This window comes from Nomascus leucogenys, chromosome 16 (genome assembly GCF_006542625.1).
Source record: "Nomascus leucogenys isolate Asia chromosome 16, Asia_NLE_v1, whole genome shotgun sequence".
NCBI classification, from domain to species: domain Eukaryota; kingdom Metazoa; phylum Chordata; class Mammalia; order Primates; family Hylobatidae; genus Nomascus; species Nomascus leucogenys.
Genome location: NC_044396.1, coordinates 32,937,273 through 32,958,397, shown reverse-complemented (window position 1 = coordinate 32,958,397; position 21,125 = coordinate 32,937,273). Strand labels below are relative to the sequence as shown.

Genomic DNA, 21,125 nt, shown 5'->3' with positions numbered 1-21,125 from the left:
TCTAAACTAGTAAGGTCAAGCTCTCCCTTAGGATTTAAAGTCCCTCAAATTCTATTTTCATATTTTGTTAACCTTTTGGGAACAAAAATGGGGAGAGGCACAACCTCAAAAATGAGGACTTTGTTAAGTGGTAATGACATTTCCTCTAATATTTTTATTAAGTCCCATTTCTACTTTCTTTTATTAACATTTCAAAATTAATTTTTAAAATATATTCCATCCTGGCTAACATGGTGAAACCCTGTCTCTACTAAAAATATAAAAAATTAGCCGGGCGCCGTGGCAGGCGCCTACAGTCCCAGCTACTAGGGAGGCTGAGACAGGAGAATGGCATGAACCCGGGAGGCAGAGCTTGCAGTGAGCCGAGATAGAGACACTGCACTCCGGCCTAGGCGAAAGAGCGAGACTCTGTCTCAAAAATAAATAAATAAATAAATAATAAAAATAAATAAAATATATTTTTGATAATATTCTTCATCCCAAAGTTTTATATTTTTAAAATCATTTGTCTAGGCTACATACTTCTCTAGTTAGTCAGATAGTGTAACACCACAGTTTTAGTTTTATAAATTAGCAAAATGCCTACTATAGTACTCAGAATTCATTTGGCTTAGATTATAGTTCTATTAGATCATGTAGTCATTTTCAAACTTTTAGCTTATATTTGAAGGTTAAAATCAAATTTCTTTTTTTAAATACTTCAAGCAGCTAAAGTTTTGCATACTTAATTGAGATTAATTAACAAATTGGAAAATATCTGTGTTGCATCTATTATGAACAAGACACCTTTGTAAGTATTTTAAGACTTATGAAGATGAATTAGATGCAGATCCTACACTCAAAGTGTACATAAGGTCTTAGGGAAAATAAGACTGCATAAATAAGTTAGTGCAAAGCAGCTATTGAAATGTGACATAAAAATATTAGGTGATATCAAAGCAGAGAGGATTTTAGTTCACTTGGAAGCATTAAAAAAGTGCCCATGAAAGATATCTCCTATAAGCTCGTGTTCAAAGGCTATTAGGAGTTTGATGTGTGGCGATGAGGCAAGTGCTTTCGAGAGTAAGTAAATGAACAAAGGGGTGGGATTCCATGTTGAAAAATGAATCAGTGGTTCTTTACACACAAAATGCATTAAAGAAAACATGGAACAATAGAGTGAGAAGTTTGATTCAACAAATATAATGGTGTGCTAGAGTTGATTGGTATTGCCTTGCGAGAGCTAACTGTTAAATTTTCAGGAATCTTGTTAGATAGTTGATATCATTTTGATGGCTTGAAATTAGCTATGGTAATGGTAATATATAAACCATGAAAATGAGCAAATTCAGGGCCTTGTTGGGTGGGGTGGAGGAGCTGTCTGGAAAGCTGGTTGTTAAACATTTAGCCACATCTGATATAGAGCCTTAAATGCTAGATTTGAGTTTTGATTTATGGTCTACTGTTTTGTTTTGTTTTTGTTTTTGTTTTTGTTTTGAGACGGAGTCTCTCTCTGTTACCAGGCTGGAGTGCAGTGGTATAATCTTGGCTCACTGCAACCTCTGCCTCCTGGGTTCAAGCGATTCTCCTGCCTCAGCCTCCCGAGTAGCTGGGACTACAGGCACATGCTGCTATACACAGCTAATTTTTATATTTTTAGTAGAGACTGGGTTTCACCGTGTTGCCCAGGCTGGTCTTGAACTCCTGATCTCAGGTGATCCACCCGCCGCCCTCCCGAAGTGCTGGGATTACAGGCATGAGCCACCACACCTGGCTTGGTCTACAATTTTGAAGGAGATGCTTTCAGAAAAGAAAATGATAATTAATTAGATATAAACAAGGGTTAAAGATGCCAAAGTTGCCTGAAAACAGAAGCGTTTTATTAGGTGAGATAAAAGCCATAAAAGTATCTTCTATTGAATTAAACAGTTCCAAGATGGAAAAGAGGGTAAGATTAGTTAACACAATACAGGAATCTATTAAATAGCTAAACAACATCTATGCATACAATAAATTCCAACCATCAGCAAAGAGTCATAGTTACTGCAGTGAGTGAACAGCTGCCACAAAACCCTATAGGTTGCCAACATACGGTTCCCATCGCTTCTAGTCTGGGAGGAGACGAAATGAGCTACTCTTGGTTGTTTCTTTCTAGTAATGACTGGAAGAACTACCTGCATGGTGGTATTGTTCCCTGATGACTGGAGAAGGGTGTGGAGGGCAAACTTCTGGAAGATGAACTGCTGTCTCTCCTCACTGATTAGTGAGTGCTTTACTTACAGCAGAGCTCCCATCACATCACCGAGCCTTGAAGGAATCCCTGGAAGCAAAGTGCTGAGTTCCATAGATCATTTCCTGTTCTTCCTATCTGATGAGAAGAAATGCTTTATTAATTCATCAGGAATGACCTTGTTTACCAGAGAGGGAGGAATTCTATGAATAGCTCAGTTTGAGTGACATTCTAATAATCATAAAATAAGCATGAAATAATTCTTTTTTTTAAAAACCTTAACAAATGGCTTCAGGCTTTCAGGCCTTTAGAAAACAAAAAGAACAGAACAAGAAATGTTACTAACCACTTTGGAATCCAGGGTAGAGATTCTTAACCTGCATCACAGCTGGGCTTCAGGGCATGTGTGGAAACAAAGACCACGGAAACAAAGACCAAGGTTTTTTTGTGTGTGCCTATGTATTTTTCTTAAAAGAGGAACCATAGGTTTTATCGGATTCTCAGTGGGGTCGTTGTGAAGCCTCCTGGTCACCCAATCTGCCAATCTGCCATTCTTCCTTCTACCACCTGAAAGATAAGAATTACTGGCTTGAAGCCCATTAACAAGTGGGCAAAGGACATAACTGACACTTCTCAAAAGAAGACAAACATGCAGCCAAAAAACATGCAAAAAAAGCTCAACATCACTAATTATTAGAGAAATGCCAATCAAAACCACAGTGAGATACCATCTCACGCCAGTCAGACTGAGTATTATTAAAAAGTCAAAAAACAACAGATGCTGGAGAGGCTGTGGAGAAACAGGAATGCTTTTACACTGTTGGAGGAAATGTAAATTAGTTCAGCCATTGTGGAAGACTGTGTGGCGATTACTCAAAGACCTAGAGGCAGAAATACCATTTGACCCAGCAATCCCATTACTAGGTATATATCCAAAGGAATATAGGTCATTCTATTATAAAGATACATGCATGCATATGTTCATTGCAGCACTATTCACAATAGCAAAGACATGGAATCAACCTTAATACCCATCAATGATAGACTGGATGAAGAAAATGTAGTACATGTACACCATGGAACACTATGCAGCCATGAAAAGGAATGAGATCATGTACTTTGCAGGGACATGGATAGAGTTGGAAGCCGTTATCCTCAGCAGACTAACGCAGAAACAGAAAACCAAACATCACATGTTCTCACTTATAAGTGGGAACTGAATGATGAGAGCACATGGACGCATGGCAAAAAGCAATACGAGCTAGGGCCTGTCAGGGGTGAAGGGGAGGGAGAGCATCAGGAAGAACAGCTAATGGATGCTGAGCTTGATACCTGGGTGATGAGTCAATCTGCAGCAAACCACCATGGAACACGTTTACCTATGTCACAAACATGCACATCCTGCACATGTACCCCTGAACTTAAAATAAAAGTTGAAGGGAAATAAAAAGAATTATTGGTTTGGTCATGCTTCAATGTTTCTAGGAAATAGGAGGAATATTTGTATATTATATATATTTATATTATTCCTTTAATATTTATATTCCTTTACCAAAAAGAGGATTTATTTATTTCCAGAAGTCTTTAATCTTTTAAAGAAATTTCTAATTGTTATGGGCACACAATAGTTGCATATATTTATGGGGTACATGTGATATTTTGATACAAGCATACAATGTGTAATGATCAAATCAGGGTAATTGGACTATCCATCACTTTAAGCATTTATCATTTCTTTGTGCTAAGAATATTTGAATTCCATTCTTTTAGCTACTTTAAAATATACCATAAATTATTGTTCACTATAGTTACCCTATTGTGCTACCAAATATGAGTTCTTATTCATTGTATCTAACTGTAGTTTTGTACCCAATAACCATCTTCACTACCCCTTCCAGCCTCTGGTAACCATCATTCTATTACCTTTCCAGGATTTAAATTTTTTTTTCAGGTCCCTCATACGAGTGAGAACATGTGATATTTATCTTTCTGTGCCTGGCTTATTTCACTTAACATAGTGTTTTTTTTTTTTTTTTGGACTAGACATGAGAAAATCTTTTAAATGTTTTGAGGTATATATATTGTCATATATTTTCTCTTTTGGTGCTTAGACCAACCCTATGAGATAAATAAATAATGTATTATCATTCTTACTAGCCTGCATTGAGAACTAGAGAAGTTAGGGCTCAGTGGTTCTTAACCTGGGCTACACATCACTTTGGAATTTTACAAAAGCTGTGATGGTCAGGCCCTATCTCCAAAGATTCTGATTCAATTCATTTGGAATGGAATCTGGTTATCCACATGTTGTATAAAGTTCCAAAAGTGATTCTCTGGAAACTCTAGTTGGGTTAAGTGCTCTGAGAATGGAACTTGTGTTTCACAGAGCTGGAATTTGAACCCCTGTCCCCAGGCATGAGATTATTACATCTTTATATCACTCTGCCAGTTAGACAACTAAGTAATAACAAATTGTCCTATGAGGTTAGTAAGACAGGCCATATAATAAACAGAAGCAATTTTTTTAAAAGCTTCATTTAACTTGAGAAGTAAAGGGATACTCCAAACAAAGATTTCTGAACAAAAGTACTAGAGCAATGAATAACATCATAGAGAAAAGAAGGGATGACAATTACTAGATGAGAACTGTCACCAATTCCAGAAAAAATTAAGACTTTAGACCAACTTTTTAGTCAGTATGAAACAAAATTTAATATGGACAGTAATTGTCAAAAGAGCAACTTTATTCAAAACTTTAAAAATATGTGGTTTTTCTGTGATTTGAAAATCTGTTACTTTGCTGCATTACCACATTGTGGTAAACGTCTTACTGTTAAATCTGTATGACATGAGGTACTGCCTTGTTACAACAAAGAAATAAAGAAAAGTAGAAAACTGAAAATAATTGTTTTATGGTCTTTGTCTACTAATTCTAACATTTGTGTTGGTTCTGGATTGGTTTAGATTGATTGATTTTTCTCATTATGGGTCATATTTTCTTTCTCCTTTGCATGCCTGACAATCTTTGGCTTTACTTCAGACACTGGGAATGTTATACTTTTGAGTGTTGGATATTTGTTGTATTCTTACAAATATCTTGATCTTTGTTCTGAGATGTAGTTAAGCTACTTTAAAAAATTTTGGTCCTTTTGACTCTTGCTTTTAAGATTTGTTAACAAGCGCCAGAGCAACATTTAGACTTGGGCTAATTGTTATCTACTAGGGAGGCAAGAATCTTCTGAATACTCTAGGCAATGTTCCATGCTATATGAATTTTTTTTCCCATCTGGCTAGAGGGAGCAGGTACTATTCCCAGCCCTGTATCAACATCTCTAGGGTTCCCTCTAATGCTTTTAGATAATTCCCTAGCCTTGGAGACCTCCTTCATATGCACATGTTCTTCAGTGCTCTGCTAAATACTCAAGGAGGACTCTCAGATGTCCAGGGTTCTTTCTCTGTGCACCTCTTGCCTCTCCAGTGATCAATTCTGTGAACTCTATAGCCAGCTGGATTTCCCCGAAGACTCAGCTCTGTGTCTTCAACTCAGAGAGTCCGCTGGCTTCGCCTGGCTTCCCCTATGCTACATTTTGGCCTGGGAACGTCCTGAAGGGAGTAAGCCTGACAGTTAGAGTGCTCCTTTTGTTTGTTTCCTGTCTCTCAGGGATCAGGGATTACTAGCCTTCATTGCCTGGTATCTAGTGTCTTGAAAACCATTGTTTCATATATTTTGTTTGGTGTTTTTGATTGATTCAGATTGGAAGGTAAATCTGGTTCCTGTTACTTCCTCTTGGATTGAAATGGGAGTCTAGAAAACTGAAAATAAAAATGATTAATCAACACATATTTAATCACTTAAGTTATAACATTTTAAGTTATGCATGATGTACTTTAAAGATATAAGATAGAAAGAATGAAGAATTAACAGAAAAAAATTAGGTAGGGGGTTAGAGAAGAAAAGTTTACCAAGTGACTATTGTATGATAAGCTCCTTATTTATATTGTTTTATTTCTTTTCTTTTTTTTTTTTTTTTGCGATGGAGTCTCAGGCGGGCGTGGTGGCTCACGCCTGTAATCCCAGCACTTTGAGAGGCCGAGGCGGGTGGATCACTTGAGGTCAGGAGTTTGAGACTAGCTGACCAACATGGAGAAACCCTGTTTCTACTAAAAATACAAAATTAGCTGGGCGTGGTGGCACATGCCTGTAATCCCAGCTACTCGGAGGCTGAGGCAGGAGAATGGCATGAACCTGGGAGGCGGAGGTTGTGGTGAGCTGCATTCCAGCCTGGGCAACAACAGCAAAACTGCCTCTCGAAAAAAAAAAAAAAGAAAATAAAAAAAAAGAGATGGAGCTGTGTCAGCACGCTGGAGTGCGGTGGCACAATCTTGGCTCACTGCAACCTCTGCCTCCCAGGTTCAAGTGATTATCCTGCCTCAGCCTCCCAAGTAGCTGGGATTACAAGTGCATGCCACCATGCCCAGCTAATTTTTGTATTTTTCGTGGAGATGAGGTTTCACCATGTTGGCCAGGATAGTCTCGATCTCCTGACCTCATTTTCTGCCAGCCTCGGCCTCCCAAAGTGCTGGGATTACAGGCATGAGCCACTGCACCTGGCCTATTTAATTCTTAATAATGCTGTGAAGTATAGGTGTATGGTAGAGTGAGAGACCTGGGACATAGGTCTTACTGGTCCTAAACCTGTGTTCTTTCCACAATATTCTTTGCTGCTTTACAAAAAGCCAGAATGGCATTTAGAAATCTATTTTTAAGAACTCGTCATTTGATTATAGTACAGGATTTATAGGAATAAGGGGATTCATAAAGTCTTGAGAATGAGGTTGGCTAGGAACTCAGCCAATTTGTTTTCTTTTCTCAATTTCTTCTTACTTATTTGTATTTATATAAGCATCTTTACTGCAGAGGCCAAACCTCTTATTCTTAAATTCATAGTCCACTACCATTTGTCTGTAATCATTCAAGCTTTATCAAATTTATTATGTCTCAAAGCGCTCCAACTGGAATTGCCATTCCTGGAACCTGTTCTTGTTCTCATTTTGGTGTCTTTTTTCATGCTATTCTGTATAAGAGAGTGTGCCCATAACATAAGGGGTAGGCTGTGAGTGGCATACATTTTCCTGTCTCCTACAGAGACTGCTTGACTCCCTCATCTGTACGTGTTAAAATCACCCCACATTCCAAGGCCCAGTTCTTTAGGAAGTTTTCTTCAGTGTCTTCAATAGGAAAAAATCTCTCTCATTTCCATTTCCCCAAGGATCTTCTGGTATAATATTGACCAAACTTTATATTGAATTATATTGATTAATGCTTTCGACAAATAGTTAATTCCTAATATGTGTACAAAACCTTTCTTGTTTTCTCCACTAAATCATAGCATATTTTAGGATAAGAGCTCAGTATTACTATTTTTTGTATCCCTTAGACTACAGTAAAATATCAACACAGTAAACATTTAATTGATACTTGATTTGATGGTGAGCTGGCATTAGCTGACCGTACTTACTAATACCAGATTCTGACTGGCTTGTCTTACATTACTCAGGAGCATTATTAATCATATTTAAGTGAATAAATCTCATTATCTTCTCCCCTAGAAGCATACTTCACTGTCCAAGTGAAAAGCAGATTATTCACAAGTCAATGCCTGTATTTTAGAACTTCTGCTCTAGTAAATTTTAATTAGTTTTCACACTTGAAATTATCAAAAGCGTTCAATCCAGAGAGACTCCATCTTGGATAGGGTCTGGGTAAAATGAGACTGAGACCTACTGGGCTGCATTCCCAGGAGGTTAGGCGCTCTTAGTCACAGAATGAGATAGGAGGTTAGCTGATAAAACAGGATGTGGTAAAGAAGCTGGCCAAAACCTGCCAAAACCAAGATGGTGATGAAAGCGACCTTTGATCATCCTCACTGCTCATTACACGCTAATTATAATGCATTAGCATGCTAAAAGATACTCCTGCCAGCATTATGACAATTTGCAAATGCCATGGCAAGGTATGGAAGTTACCCTATATGGTCTAAAAAGGGAAGGAACCCTCAGTTCCAGAAATTGCCTGCCCCTTTCCCAGAAAACTCATGAATAATCCATCCTTTGTTTAGCATATGATCAAGAAATAACCATAAAAATAGCCAACGAGCAGCTACTCTGCCTATGGAATGGCCATTCTTGTGTTTCTTTTCTTTCTTTTTTTTTTTTTTTTGAGACAGATTCTTGCTCGGTCGCCCAGGTTGGAGTGCAGTGGCATGATCTCAGCTCTCTGCAACCTCTGCCTCCTGGGTTCAAGCAATTCTCCTGCCTCAGCCTCCCAAGTAGCTGGGATTACAGGCACATGCCACCATGCCTGGCTAATTTTTGTATTTTTTTTAAGCACAGACGGAGTTTCACCATGTTGGCCAGGCTGGTCTCGAACTCCTGACCTTGTGATCCGCCTGCCTTGGCCTCCCAAAGTGCTGGGATTACAGATGTGAGCCACCATGCCCGGCCTTGTTTCTTTCTTTCTTTTTTTTTTCTATTCTCAAAGAAAAAGCTCCAGTCCATCTTTTAATTTTTTTGAAAAATTCCTGACATTACAGAACTAAACTGAAATGTATTAATATTCCACTCTTAACATTTCCATGACAGAGAGAAAAATTCACGAGCCAAAAAAACAAAACAAAAAACCAAAAAAAAAAAAAAAAAAAAAAAAAAAACAGGGAGAAGCTTATAAAACTAAATATGGATCTCAGCATCAGCTGAACAGAGAAAGGAATTAAAACGCTTTAAGTAAAAAATCACGAGTGGATGATAAAGTGTGTAGAAACTGAAAATTTATAAACTATTTAAAACCTGGAATCGCTGACTGTTCAGAAACTACACAGATGGATCATGGGTAGTGGTGAACAGCAGAAAGGGATTATGGATGAATCTGCATTGTTCTAGCTGCTCCCCATGCCACCCGTCTCTGAGGAAAGCCTGACATTGATTAGATATTGAGCCAGGCTAATGCTGGCAGCAGATCCAGTGATGGTAACCTGCCTATCAGTAGATCCTTCCACTGGGTTCGCAATTTTGATCTGCGCCCCAGACATCTGAGGGATCTCATTGATTTTGGCGCCTTGACGCCCGATTATGCAGCCAATCAAATCGTTTGGAATGGTGAGTTCATGAGAAGTAGTCTGAGCAGATGCATCCAAACCTGCACTGAATCCGGTGTTGCCATGCGTCATGGGAAAATGAGACTGTTGCATTGCCAACTGGTGCAGCTTGGTCAAATCTGGCTGTGGAATGGTATACTGTCCTTGAATGGTATAGGCCTGACCACCTGCAAAGGTGACCGGAGAGCTGGAACACTTGGGCCGGTACGGGATGGTCACGCCCTTCGGGGGGCACTCCAACATGACCACGCAGATCTGTTTGACACACTCAATGATGGATTGCGGAATGCCAGCAATAGTGATGGCCTGCTCAGTTGAGTTGGGTAGCATATCCCCTGCCACCTAGACCTGAGCCCCTGTACTGTCTTGTATTTCCTTGATCTTGCAACCACCTTTTCCAGTGAGAGAGCCACACCGACTAGCAGGGACCACCAGCCTCAGGGTGACCGGGGGTCTACTGGCAGCTGTGCTATTGGTCATAGAGCTGCTTATGTCCTCTTCCAGTTTGTCAATGATCATAGCAAAGGCTTTGAAGATGGCATTAGCGGGTCCAGCCAAAGTGATAATTCTCTCAGGACAATTCCCTTCTGAGATGTTGATACGTGCACCACTCTCCTGGCGCATCTTCTTAACTGATTCTCCTTTCTTTCCGATGATACTGCCAACTTCCTTTCCATGCATAAGTAGCTGGATGGTGAGAGTGATATTTAATCCACCTTCAATCACAACGGTGTCCATGTCGAGCAGTGTTCTGGGGAGCTGGACTTTGAATGGTCAAGTCTTTGGTCACCGATGGGGGTGAAAGCCAAAAACTGCAGGCTCGAGGTGACTGAGGGGAAAAGGGGAATGGGCTGGAAGGGGAAGGGCGGGAGGCCAGGGGCGGAACAATAGGGGCAGGCGGGAAGGCGAGGGGGGCCCCGAGGGCTGGCGGAGGAGGAAGGTGGGGTGGAGGAGGAGGAGGAGGAAGGGCGAAAGAGACCCAGGGGCGGGTGGAGGGCGGCGGAGGGCGGGCGGGCGGGAGAGGGCGCAGGCTGTGGCTGCTCCGGCTATTCTGGGCCGGCCTTGTTTCTTTACTTTATTTTATTTTATTTATTTTTTTTTTTTGAGACGGAGTCTCGCTCTTGTTGCCCAGGCTGGAGTGCAATGGTGCGATCTTGGCTCACTGCAACTCCGCTTCCCAGATTCAAGCTACTCTCCTGCCTCGGCCTCCCGAGTGGCTGGGATTACAGGCATGTGCCACCGTGCCTGGCTAATTTTTGTATTTTTAGTAGAGACGAGGTTTCACCATATTAGTCAGGCTAGTCTTGAACTCCTGACCTCAAGTGATCCTCCCATCTCAGCCTCTGAAAGTGCTGGGACTACAGGCGTGAGCCACCGCACCCGGCCGTTTCTTTACTTCTTTAATTAACTTGCTTTCACTTTACCCTGTGAGCTCATCCTGAATTTCTTGCATGAGATTCAATAACTGTCCCTTAGGGTCTGGATCAGAATGGCTTTCTGGTAACAAAATGACTGATTGCTTTTTGTCACTGTGTCTTAAGACCCGTGTTCTGTCCTTCATGATTATCAGTCACATGGGCCCTTGTTGCACCCTAACTTCATTTCTCTAGAAGACAGCTCTTCTTTTGGGGTTCCTTAGGACCCCGCCTTCCTCCCCTCATCAAAGATGCAGAGTCTGTGGTTTAGGTTGCCATTACTTGCATACTATTTTTACATGAGGGGTAACTGACCGAATTTTAATACTAATTAGCTATGATATAATACAGACACAGCAAATTCTGCCCAGGGAGGAACTTTGTAATCTGACTCAAAAGCTTCATGGGCTAAGCAGGAGAGCATTTAACATTCACTGCTCACTGATTTGATTCCTTAGGGCGTTTCACGATGAAGCATTGAAAATTTTCCCATTTATTGTGGTCTTGTGACATTTAGAAGGGAAATGGAAATAAGCTTGTGAGTATCCTATTTAAGAGTTCCTCTCTAATTTTGTAAGTTATGAGTTCCCTCACAAATTTTATAAGGAAATCTAGAGTAGTGTTAGTTGAGAAGAAAATACTTGGAAAGAAGTCACTTGAAAATAATGCCTGTGTTTTGGGGAGCCACGATGAGGAAATTAGCTGCAATATGACCTTGAAAAGAAATTTTAGCACTTTGTAAATAATCAACTTATTTGGACTGAAAGAGTTCCAACAAAGAAAAGAACATTTTTGATAGTCAAATAATTCAAATTCGAATGAATCACAAACTAGAAATAAAAAAATAACTGGAAATAACAAAGGCAAATATAAACATGACCTTCTAATTGTTTATTTCTCTTTAAAAGACAATCAACTGTTTAAATAAATTATAGTATCAATGTATTATTGTTGTACCTGAGCGAGTTAGAGAAAACGCCACACTTTGAGACGAATTAAGAGTCCGTTTATTTAGCCGGCGGCCAAGAGACGGCTAACGCTCAAAGTTCTCTCGGCCCTGAAGAAGGGGCTAGATTTTCTTTTATACTTTGGTTTAGAAAGGGGAGAGGGGGTCTAGTTAAAACAATTTTACAGAAGTAAAGTAGGCAAAAAAGTTAAAAGGATAAATGGTTACAGGAAAGTTAACAGGTCCAGGTGCAGGGGCTTTAAGACTATTACGAGGTGATAGACCCGGGGCAAATTCCTGGGAACCGTGGATATAGCTCGCCACAGTATCTTATCAGTTAATTGCATTCTTGGATGTGCTGGGAGTCAGCTTGCACACGTTAAGTTCTTGAGGAAAGGGCTGCCAGTGAAAGAGCCAAGATGGAGTCTGTCTGGCTGTCTTAGCTAAGGGAGAGTCAATTCAGGTGGAAATAAGGCTAGGTGATTAAAGGAAAGGGAGAGTCTAAAAACAGGGTTAGTAAAAACAAGGTTGGGTATTACATTATGATATTTATAACATGTAGAAGTAAAATATGTGACAATAAAAGCACAGAGGCCAGCGGGGAAGAAATAAAAGAATACTATTTTAAAGTTCTGATGTAATATGAAAAGTGGTATAATTTCACTTAAAGGTAGATTGCAATAAGTTAAAAATTTATACAATAGTTCTCACTTTTAAGTGGGAGCTAAATGATGAGAACACATCACATAGACACATAGAGGGGAATGATAGACACCGGGGCCTACCTGAGGGTAGAGGGTGGAAGACGGGAAAGGATCAGGAAAAATAACCAATGGGTGCTAGGTTTAATACCTGGGTGACAATCTGTGCAACAAATTCCTGTGACCTATATAATAAATCTGCTCATGTATCCCTGAACTTAAAATAAAAGTTTTTAAAAATTGTACTTTAAATCCTAAAGCAAGCATTAAAAGAACACAACAAAAACATAGCTAGTATGTAAAAAAGAATAAAAACACAGATAAAATGAAATAATAAAAAACCCTGAATCCTAAAGACGGCAAAAAAGGACAAATTGAACATTACCAATAGCCGTATTAAATGTACATGGCCTAAAAATCCCAACTGAAAGGCAAAAAAATTGAAAGATTGGAGAAAAACGCAAGATCCAACTATATACAGCCTATAAGAAACCCACCTTAAATATAATGACCCACATAGAGTAAAACTTAAAAAAAAAAAAAAGATTTGCTTGCTAATCTCAATCAAAAGAAAGCTGGAGTGGCTATATTAATATCAAATAAAGATTTCGGAACATAAAAATAATAGTAGCTATAAGATAATTAATTCACAATAATAAAGGGAGTGAGTTTTTTAGGGGAAAATAATATTAAACATTTAAGCACTTAATAATAGAGCTTAAAAAATACACATAATGGGCCAGGCATGGTGGCTCATGCCTGTAATCCCAGCACTTTGAGAGGCTGAAGTGGGTGGATCACGTGAGGTCAGGAGTTTGAGACTAGCCTGGCCAGCATGGCAAAACCCTGTCTCTACTAAAAATACAAAAATTAGCCGGGCGTGGTGGTGGGTACCTGTAATCCCAGCTACTCGGGAGGCTGAGGCAGGAGAATCACTTGAACCCAGGAGGCAGAGGTTGCAGTGAGCCAAGATCATGCCATTGCTCTCCAGCCTGGGTGACAAGAGTGAAACTCCATCTAAAAAAATAAAAATACACAAAACCAGAACTGATAGAACAAAAAGGAGAAATAGGCAAATCTACCACTTTATTCAGGAATTTAACCCTTTTTCAATAATTAATAGTATAAGTGAAATACAGGTTTAGTCACTCACTGCTCATGGAGTTCAATTAATAAGAGCAAAGTCTGGTATAAAGAAAGTGACTCTTTATTACGAAACTAGCTTAGTGGAAGTACAGCCTTCCTGCCTTAAGGGTACCGCTTCATCTTTGGATCAGAAAGTGGTTGCTTTTAAAGGGGGCCTATTATGAATGGCACACAAGGGAGAAAGCAAGCAGGTGTGGGAGGTGTCTACATGTTAGCTTGGTGCCTCATCTATTGGGCAGTTGAATTGGCATCTTCATTGGCAGAAATATTAATAGATTGTAAAGGTGTCCAAAAACTCTCCAGGTGGGAGAGAGTTTTGTATGGGACTTTGGGTTGTAAATTGGCGGCTATCTTTTCAGACAGTTTCCTGGTAGGTGAAAATTTCATAGCAGGCATATTTTGGGTTGTAAGTCAACTGTTAACTCTTGGATCACCTTTTTGGTGGGTGAAGTTCTGCTCTAGAGCTTCTAAGCACATAATTAGATGAACTTGCCCTATAGGGAGTGTCTGGGGAAGACAACGTAAAAGGTTATAATTGCATTTCTAAAGGGCTAAATAGGAAATGGGGAAGGGGGAAATGGAGAAAGCAGAACAGAAGAGAAAATAATTTTAAAAATTGTAAATCATATTTTTCTTTAACAAGTGGGGGTACTCAGTTATGGTAAGATGAAGAGAAAAAAACATCTATAAGAATACTGAAATCTTAACACTATCAATCAGGTTGACCTTATTGACCTACAAAGAGCACTCCATCCTAAAAAATCAGAATACACATTCTTTTCAATGTATATTTTATGTGTATTTAATGTATAGTTCACACTAAATATTTACCAAGATCATATTCTGAGTCATAAGTTAAGATTCAATCAATTAAACTCATACAAAGTATGTTGTCAGACCACAATTAGAAATCATGAATAGAAAAATCTCCAAATATTTGAAAATTATAAGGACATTTCTAAGTAAACTGTGTGTCAAGAAAGGAATGTAGAAAATATTACAAACTGAATGAAAATGAAAATACAGCACATCAAATTTTGTGAGATGAAGTTAAAACAAAACTTAGTGGAAAATTTATGACATCAACTACCTGTATTAGAAAAGAAGAAAGGTCTCAAATCAGTAATCTAAGCATAAGTTTTAAGAAATAAGAAAAAACAAAATAAAATCCAAAGTAAATACTTTTTAATGTCACAGAACATAATAATAAAAACCAGAGCAGAAATTAATGAATGAGAAAACAGAAAAGTAATAGAAAAAATTAATAAAAACAAAAGAATTTTTAAGATTAATAAAGCTAATAGGCTTTTTGGCAACCAATGAGAAAAATAAGAGTAAATATGCAAATTACCAGTGTCAGGAATAAGATATGTGACATCACTAAAGAGTTTATTGATATTAAGAGAATAATAACAGAATATTGTCTTTTAAAATATGTCAATAAATTTGACTACTTACAAGAAAAGAACAAATACCATGAAAGATAAAAATTAACAGAGTTTACTAAGGAAGAAATAGATAACCTGAATAGTCCCATATTTAGTAAAATAATTGAATTGTAGTTAAAAACTTTTTACACAGGAAACTTTAGACCTGGATGCCTTCACTAGGGAATTCTATCAAACATTTAAACAAGAAATAAAGCCAATGCTATACAAGTTCTTCCAGAAAATTATAAAAGAGAAAATATTTCTCAACCAGTTATACAATGCCAGCATTACTCAAACACTAAAACCAGACAAAGATACTGCACAGGAAGAAAATTACATGCCAATATTCCTCATAAACATGATACAAACACTTCTAACAAAATTTTAATTGATCAAAGTTAACAATATATAACAGTGATAATAAATCAAAACCTTGTATGATTTATTCCAAGAATGCAAAATGGGTTTAACATATAAAGATCAATCAATTTAATATGCCAGATTATTAGACTAAAAAAGATAATCTCATTTAATGTAATAAATGTATTTTATTTATAATAAAAAATAATAATAATAAGTAATAATACTTATTCCTAACCTAAGACTCTCAGTAAGCTAGGACTAAAAAGAGAGTGCTTCAAGCCACTATGAACACATGTGAAAAACCTACAGGCAGCATAATACTTAATGGTGAAAGAAAATTCTTTCTTCATAAGACCAGGAAAAATGTAAGAATATTTACTCTCATTCTTTGTATTTAACATTATATTGAAAGTTCCAGCTAGTGCACTAAAATAAAAATAAATAAATAAATAAATAAACAAAAGATGTTGATACTGGAAAATAGTAGTCCTGTGGGAAATGTATGGCACCATCTACCTGTAATAGAAAAGAAAAAATGTCTCAAATCAATCATCTCAGCTTACATCTGTTCTTTATTTGCAGACAACATAATCATCCAAAAAAAAATTCTATGGAATCTTCAAAAGATACTAGAATAATGGTTGAATTTAACAAGGTTGCAGGATGCAAGATTAATATACAAAATTTAATTGTATTTGTTTATTCTTGGAATCAATAATTTTAAATTGAGTTAAAATTCAATATCACATACAATAATATTCTTACTTATGAAATAGAGAATAATCTTCAAAAGGTATGCAAGACCTGTAAAATACAAACTATACAATATTGCTGAGAAAAAATTTTTAAAACTTATGAAAAGGAGAGTTATGTTCATAGTTTGGAAGATTCAACATTGTTAATATGTCAAGTGTCTAAATTAATCTATAAATTTCTCAGCAGTCCTTTTCTTTTTAATAGAAATTGACATGCTCATTCTAAAATTTATGTAGAAATGCGAACCACCTAGAATAGCCAAAAAAACTCTGAAAAAAAGAAGCAACTTGGAAGACTTACATTACCTGACTTCAAAAATCTTTATAAAGCTACAGTAATCAAAGCAGTATGATATTGGCATAAGGATAAAAAATGGTGAGTTCAGAAATATACTCACACATGTACAGTTAATTGCTTTTTGACAAGGAACCAAAGGCAATTCAGTGGAGAACAGATAGTTTTTTCAATAATGTTGCTGTAACAATTGAATGTCAACAATTCAATTGAATAACAACACCCCACTGCCTACCTTACATCATATACAAAAAATGAATTCAAAAGAAATATAGACCAAAAAGTAGCAAGCTAAAAATATACAATCTCTAGAAGAAAACACAGGAAATTGGATTAAGTAAAGACTGCTTAGATATAATACCAGAAACATAATTCACAAAGTAAAACATTGATAAATTGAACATCATCAAAATGAAGAACAGCTCTTAGAAAGACACTATTAAGAGAGTGAAAGATAAGTGAGAGACTGGTAGAAAATATTTGCAAATCATGTATCTGATAAAGGGTTTATACTTTGAACATAAAAATCTTTCAAAACTCAATAATAAAAATAATGTAATATTGGCAAAGTATTTGAATAGATACTACATCAGAAAATATATATAATGGCAAATAAGCACATTAAAACACTAAACATCAAGTTTTCTTTAGGGAAATGGAAAGTAAAACACTGTGAGATACCACTGCACACCTATTACAAACATCTTATATTAAAAACACCGACAACATCAAATGTTGGAGAGGATGAAGAGAAACTGGAACTCTCATATACTGTTGGTGGAAATATAAAGCAGTAAAACTATTTTTTGAAAGAATTTGGCAATTTTTTAAAAAAATTACATAAATTACATGCCATTTAGTTTGATTAATAGTTGATTTTAAAATGACCTTTCCTAAATGGCCATGTGAATAGTATTTGTGAGCCTTTTGTAAGACCTCTGTTAACATTCCCTGCTGTAATGTAAAAAACACATTTCTTTAATAATCTTGCTTCAGAAAATCTCTCATAAATAGTATATTTTATGTATTTAGACAAGGAGAATTATATAATACATAATACTTTTCTTTTTTACTTTGTAAGGACACTTGGAACAAAATGTAATGTTTCATGATTATAAATCTCTTAAGCTGTGGTTTTCATTTATCTGTTCCCTCAGCTTTATGGCTCCTCGTGTAAATTTGCAGAAATCCATCCATTCATCCATCCATACACCACCTATCATGATTGATAGGACGTTCAACTATTTGGAAAGCCAGTAGAGGAAATTGTGAAGCAGGTTTACTCTTCACCAGTTGCTTGCCTGACTTGGGTGCGATAGAACACTCACACAAAGTTACATGAACCAGATTTGTTACTTACAGATAGACGGCAAGGGACAATCAAAGCCTGGGATTCAGGGCAAGCTCTTTCCCCCAAAGCTCAGGAAAGCTACCCAAGGTGAACAGAGTCTTATCTTCAAGTGCTCCACTTGCACCACATGTGTAGAACAGCCTGCCTTGGGCTTTGTACCTCAGTGGCCACATGACACGTTGGGCAAAAGTCCTGAAGGACACCCTGTTTCTAGGGCCAACTGGAACAGAGCCTGGACTGTTCCAGCTACCTCCTCTTTATCTCACAGTGTTCCATTCCCAGCACATTCTACAGGTATCCTTGAGAATTACAAGTGAGAAAGTGGAGAGAATTGGGTTGGTCCACTTCCATTCAGAGTTGGTCCAATTTCATTCAGAGAACTGTCCTGCAGGCATGTTTAGAGGTATCTATTTCAGCATTTCTCATATCTTCACTTATTAGTGTCTGTAGCTGCACCATTTCTATCTAAGCTCACTCTGAGGTAAAAGAGCCAGGATTTTAATAGAGAACTGACATACCTTAGCTTGGGTTGAGAAAATAACTGTAGTTGGGCAGCTAAATCTTCTCCCCTGCTTGCCTTCTGCTTGGATAGAGGTCATGCTCATTACTAGGTAATTTATATACATGTAATCTGGAAAACCAAAATGCAGTTGAAGCATGAGTTATGATTTGGCTAGCCATAGAAGAAAAGAGGGAGTATCCTTCTAATCATCTTTATCTTTAGAAAGTCTGGAAAATGACCATTTGTCTGAATAACTGAACTACTAGTTTTACTTAAGTCTTAAAAGTCATTTTATGCTGTAAAAACATATTGCTTTTAATACATTTTAGTTATTTTTTTCTTCATGTGAGTGTAGTAAAAGCAGCAGGAAAAATAATCTAATATATATCTATTAAACAAAAATGTTTTTCTGCAGTTCCTGAGAGATCCCATGATCCAGAGACAAAGGTGGCAGCTTTGGAGCAAGTGGAGAGCCAAGAAAAGGATCCAGAACTGGAGTGGAAGGTGGGAAAGATCTTTGAGTGCAGCTGCACTGTGTGGGAAGACAAATATGATAATGGACAAACAGCTGTTTGAATCAGACAGTGAAACCTCACTAAAGGGAGAAAAGGGAGAGCGTTGCTGATGAGAGAGGCCACGGCTACAGTTTTGTGGGTAGAGATTCAGTTATGAGGGCTAAAATGCTTAGACAGAAATCTTTGGGTTGAGGCTGAAAGAATTGGAGACCGGCAACTACAAATATAGCAAGTGTGTTTCTTCTTGCTCTCAAAATATACTTTTAGCACTTTGAAGTGACTGGTACTATATGAACATCACACAATATTGTAGACAATCTGAGTTTAGTATTCAAGAAGGGTAAGGCATACAATGATGATCAATTATAATATTCTTGATATTCATGATTTTGAAATCAGAATAGCTATACCATTTGCAAAGAGAGAGTCCATGTGTTTTAGGCCAGTGACAATGACTGTGTTTCTCTCATCTGCATGAGGCACCAAACTGAATGGGATGGAGATAAATAGCCTAAGAGGCTTGATGGCAGGGATTCATTTTTTTTTCCGCCAAGACAGAGTCTCGCTGTGTCGCCAAGGCTGGGGTGCAGTGGCATGATCTTGGCTCACTGCAACTTCCGCCTCCCGGGTTCAAGCAATTCTCCCCGCCTCAGCCTCCCAAGTAGCTGGGATTACAGGCACCCACCACCATGCCCGGCTAATTTTTGTATTTTTTAGTAGGAATGGGGTTTCGCCATGTTGGCCAAGCTGGTTTTGAACTCCAGACCTCACGTGATCCACCCGCCTCCGCCTCCCAAAGTGCTGAGATTACCGGCATAAGCCACCATGCCTGGCCTGCAGGGATTCAGTTTTTAAGCTGTTATCAGGATTTGTTGATCTGATCTGGTTTTGAGTTTTTTTTTTAAATATGATGGTCAGATCTAGTCAGAAGCTACTGGCCATGAATTAGGTGTATTTTGGTTATGCATTGAATTTTAGATATTTACATGAATTTAATTGATGGAGACAGTAGTTTTATATATTTAGTTTTCTGAATCTTTATCAGGGACTTTTTCCTGTAATTTGAGAAATCCTAATAAATGATTTCACATCTTCCTCAAAGTAACATAGAGGATTCAAATAGTTGTTCAGATGATTTAAATGTTGTGATTTTATTCAGTTACCTAACATTTTAAATTATTTCTATAGTTTCTTCCCCTTTGGCTTGGAAACAGCGGCAACAGTAACTTCTAAGAGTTGAATATTATTGAATCCTTTCTCTGATCCACCTACTAGGTTCAGTATTTTAAAAACAAATTATAGAGTCAGATAATCTTTGTTGGCCTTTTATGCCTATTAAAATATCTGTTAAAAATATTTCCTCTATTTATTTTGATTTTTTTTGTCTTTTTTCTCTGCATTCAGAATCATTATCTTCTACCTGTTACTCTAAGACAGTGATTTGATTTTTGACAGTGGCTATCCTGGTCCTTGCTTTTATAATTGATCTATTTGATCTATAATGGTGCTTTTAAATTCTCAATTTATTGTCTCATTCTTTAAAAAATCATATATTTGGATTCTAGTTTTTCTTGAATTCATATGCTTATTAAATTCTTTTATAACTTGAACTTCTCAAAGGCAAATTGTCTTCTAATCGTTGGGTAGTTTTTCTTTACATTGCTTTCCTCTTATAATATTTTCCTTTACCTGTATTTCTTTTCTTTATTTCTATTCTGATTCCTATTCTTTTCTTTTCTTTCCTTTCCTTTCTTCTCAATTTAAAAAAATATGCCACTTCTTTTAATCTAGCATATTTTAACAATAGGAATTTTTCAGACCAACTTTTTGCTCTGATACAGGGTGGCTGAATATTTTTGACACTGTTACCACTAGGGATGACACAGAAAAGACAATTTCATCTTTTTTTTCACTAGATTGAATGCAATTTTTTCCCATAAGACAAAATATCCCTGAATTTTCTTTTTAAGTTCCTCTTAAGAAGGTTTCAGAATTCCTCTATAGCTCAAAGCATCAAGGGAAGAACGAATTTTAATTTGACTTTGCTTTAGGTGAATTAACCATCTTCCTAGTCTCTTATTTTCTTTAACAATTTGCTATCTCTCCCACGCTTCCTCCTTAGAACAGCTGCTCTTTAGCCTACTTCACTGACAGCACCAGCCAAGTGAATAGGTCAGAGAAGAGAGGTAAGGAAGCCAGCTGTGTGGGTTGTACCTCCCTATGGAGCCAGTTAATGACACACGGGGCTCAATCCACCATCTTCTGCTTTTCCCTCCAAACTCAAATATTCTCTGAACTTCAGCTATCACCATCCTGGTAATTACACCTACTTTCACAACTCTA

General features: G+C 37.4%; 2 pseudogenes across 2 annotated transcripts; both read right to left on the bottom strand.

Annotated features, from left to right (window-relative positions):
- Positions 1–8,785: 8,785 nt before the first annotated feature.
- LOC115830666 lies at positions 8,786–10,244 on the bottom strand (annotated as a pseudogene). Its single transcript, XR_004026215.1, has one exon. The product of XR_004026215.1 is annotated as a poly(rC)-binding protein 2 pseudogene (transcript).
- On the bottom strand, positions 8,786–10,405 carry LOC100602093 (annotated as a pseudogene). Its single transcript, XR_122083.4, has one exon. The product of XR_122083.4 is annotated as a poly(rC)-binding protein 2 pseudogene (transcript).
- Between the last annotated feature and the right edge of the window lie 10,720 nt (positions 10,406–21,125).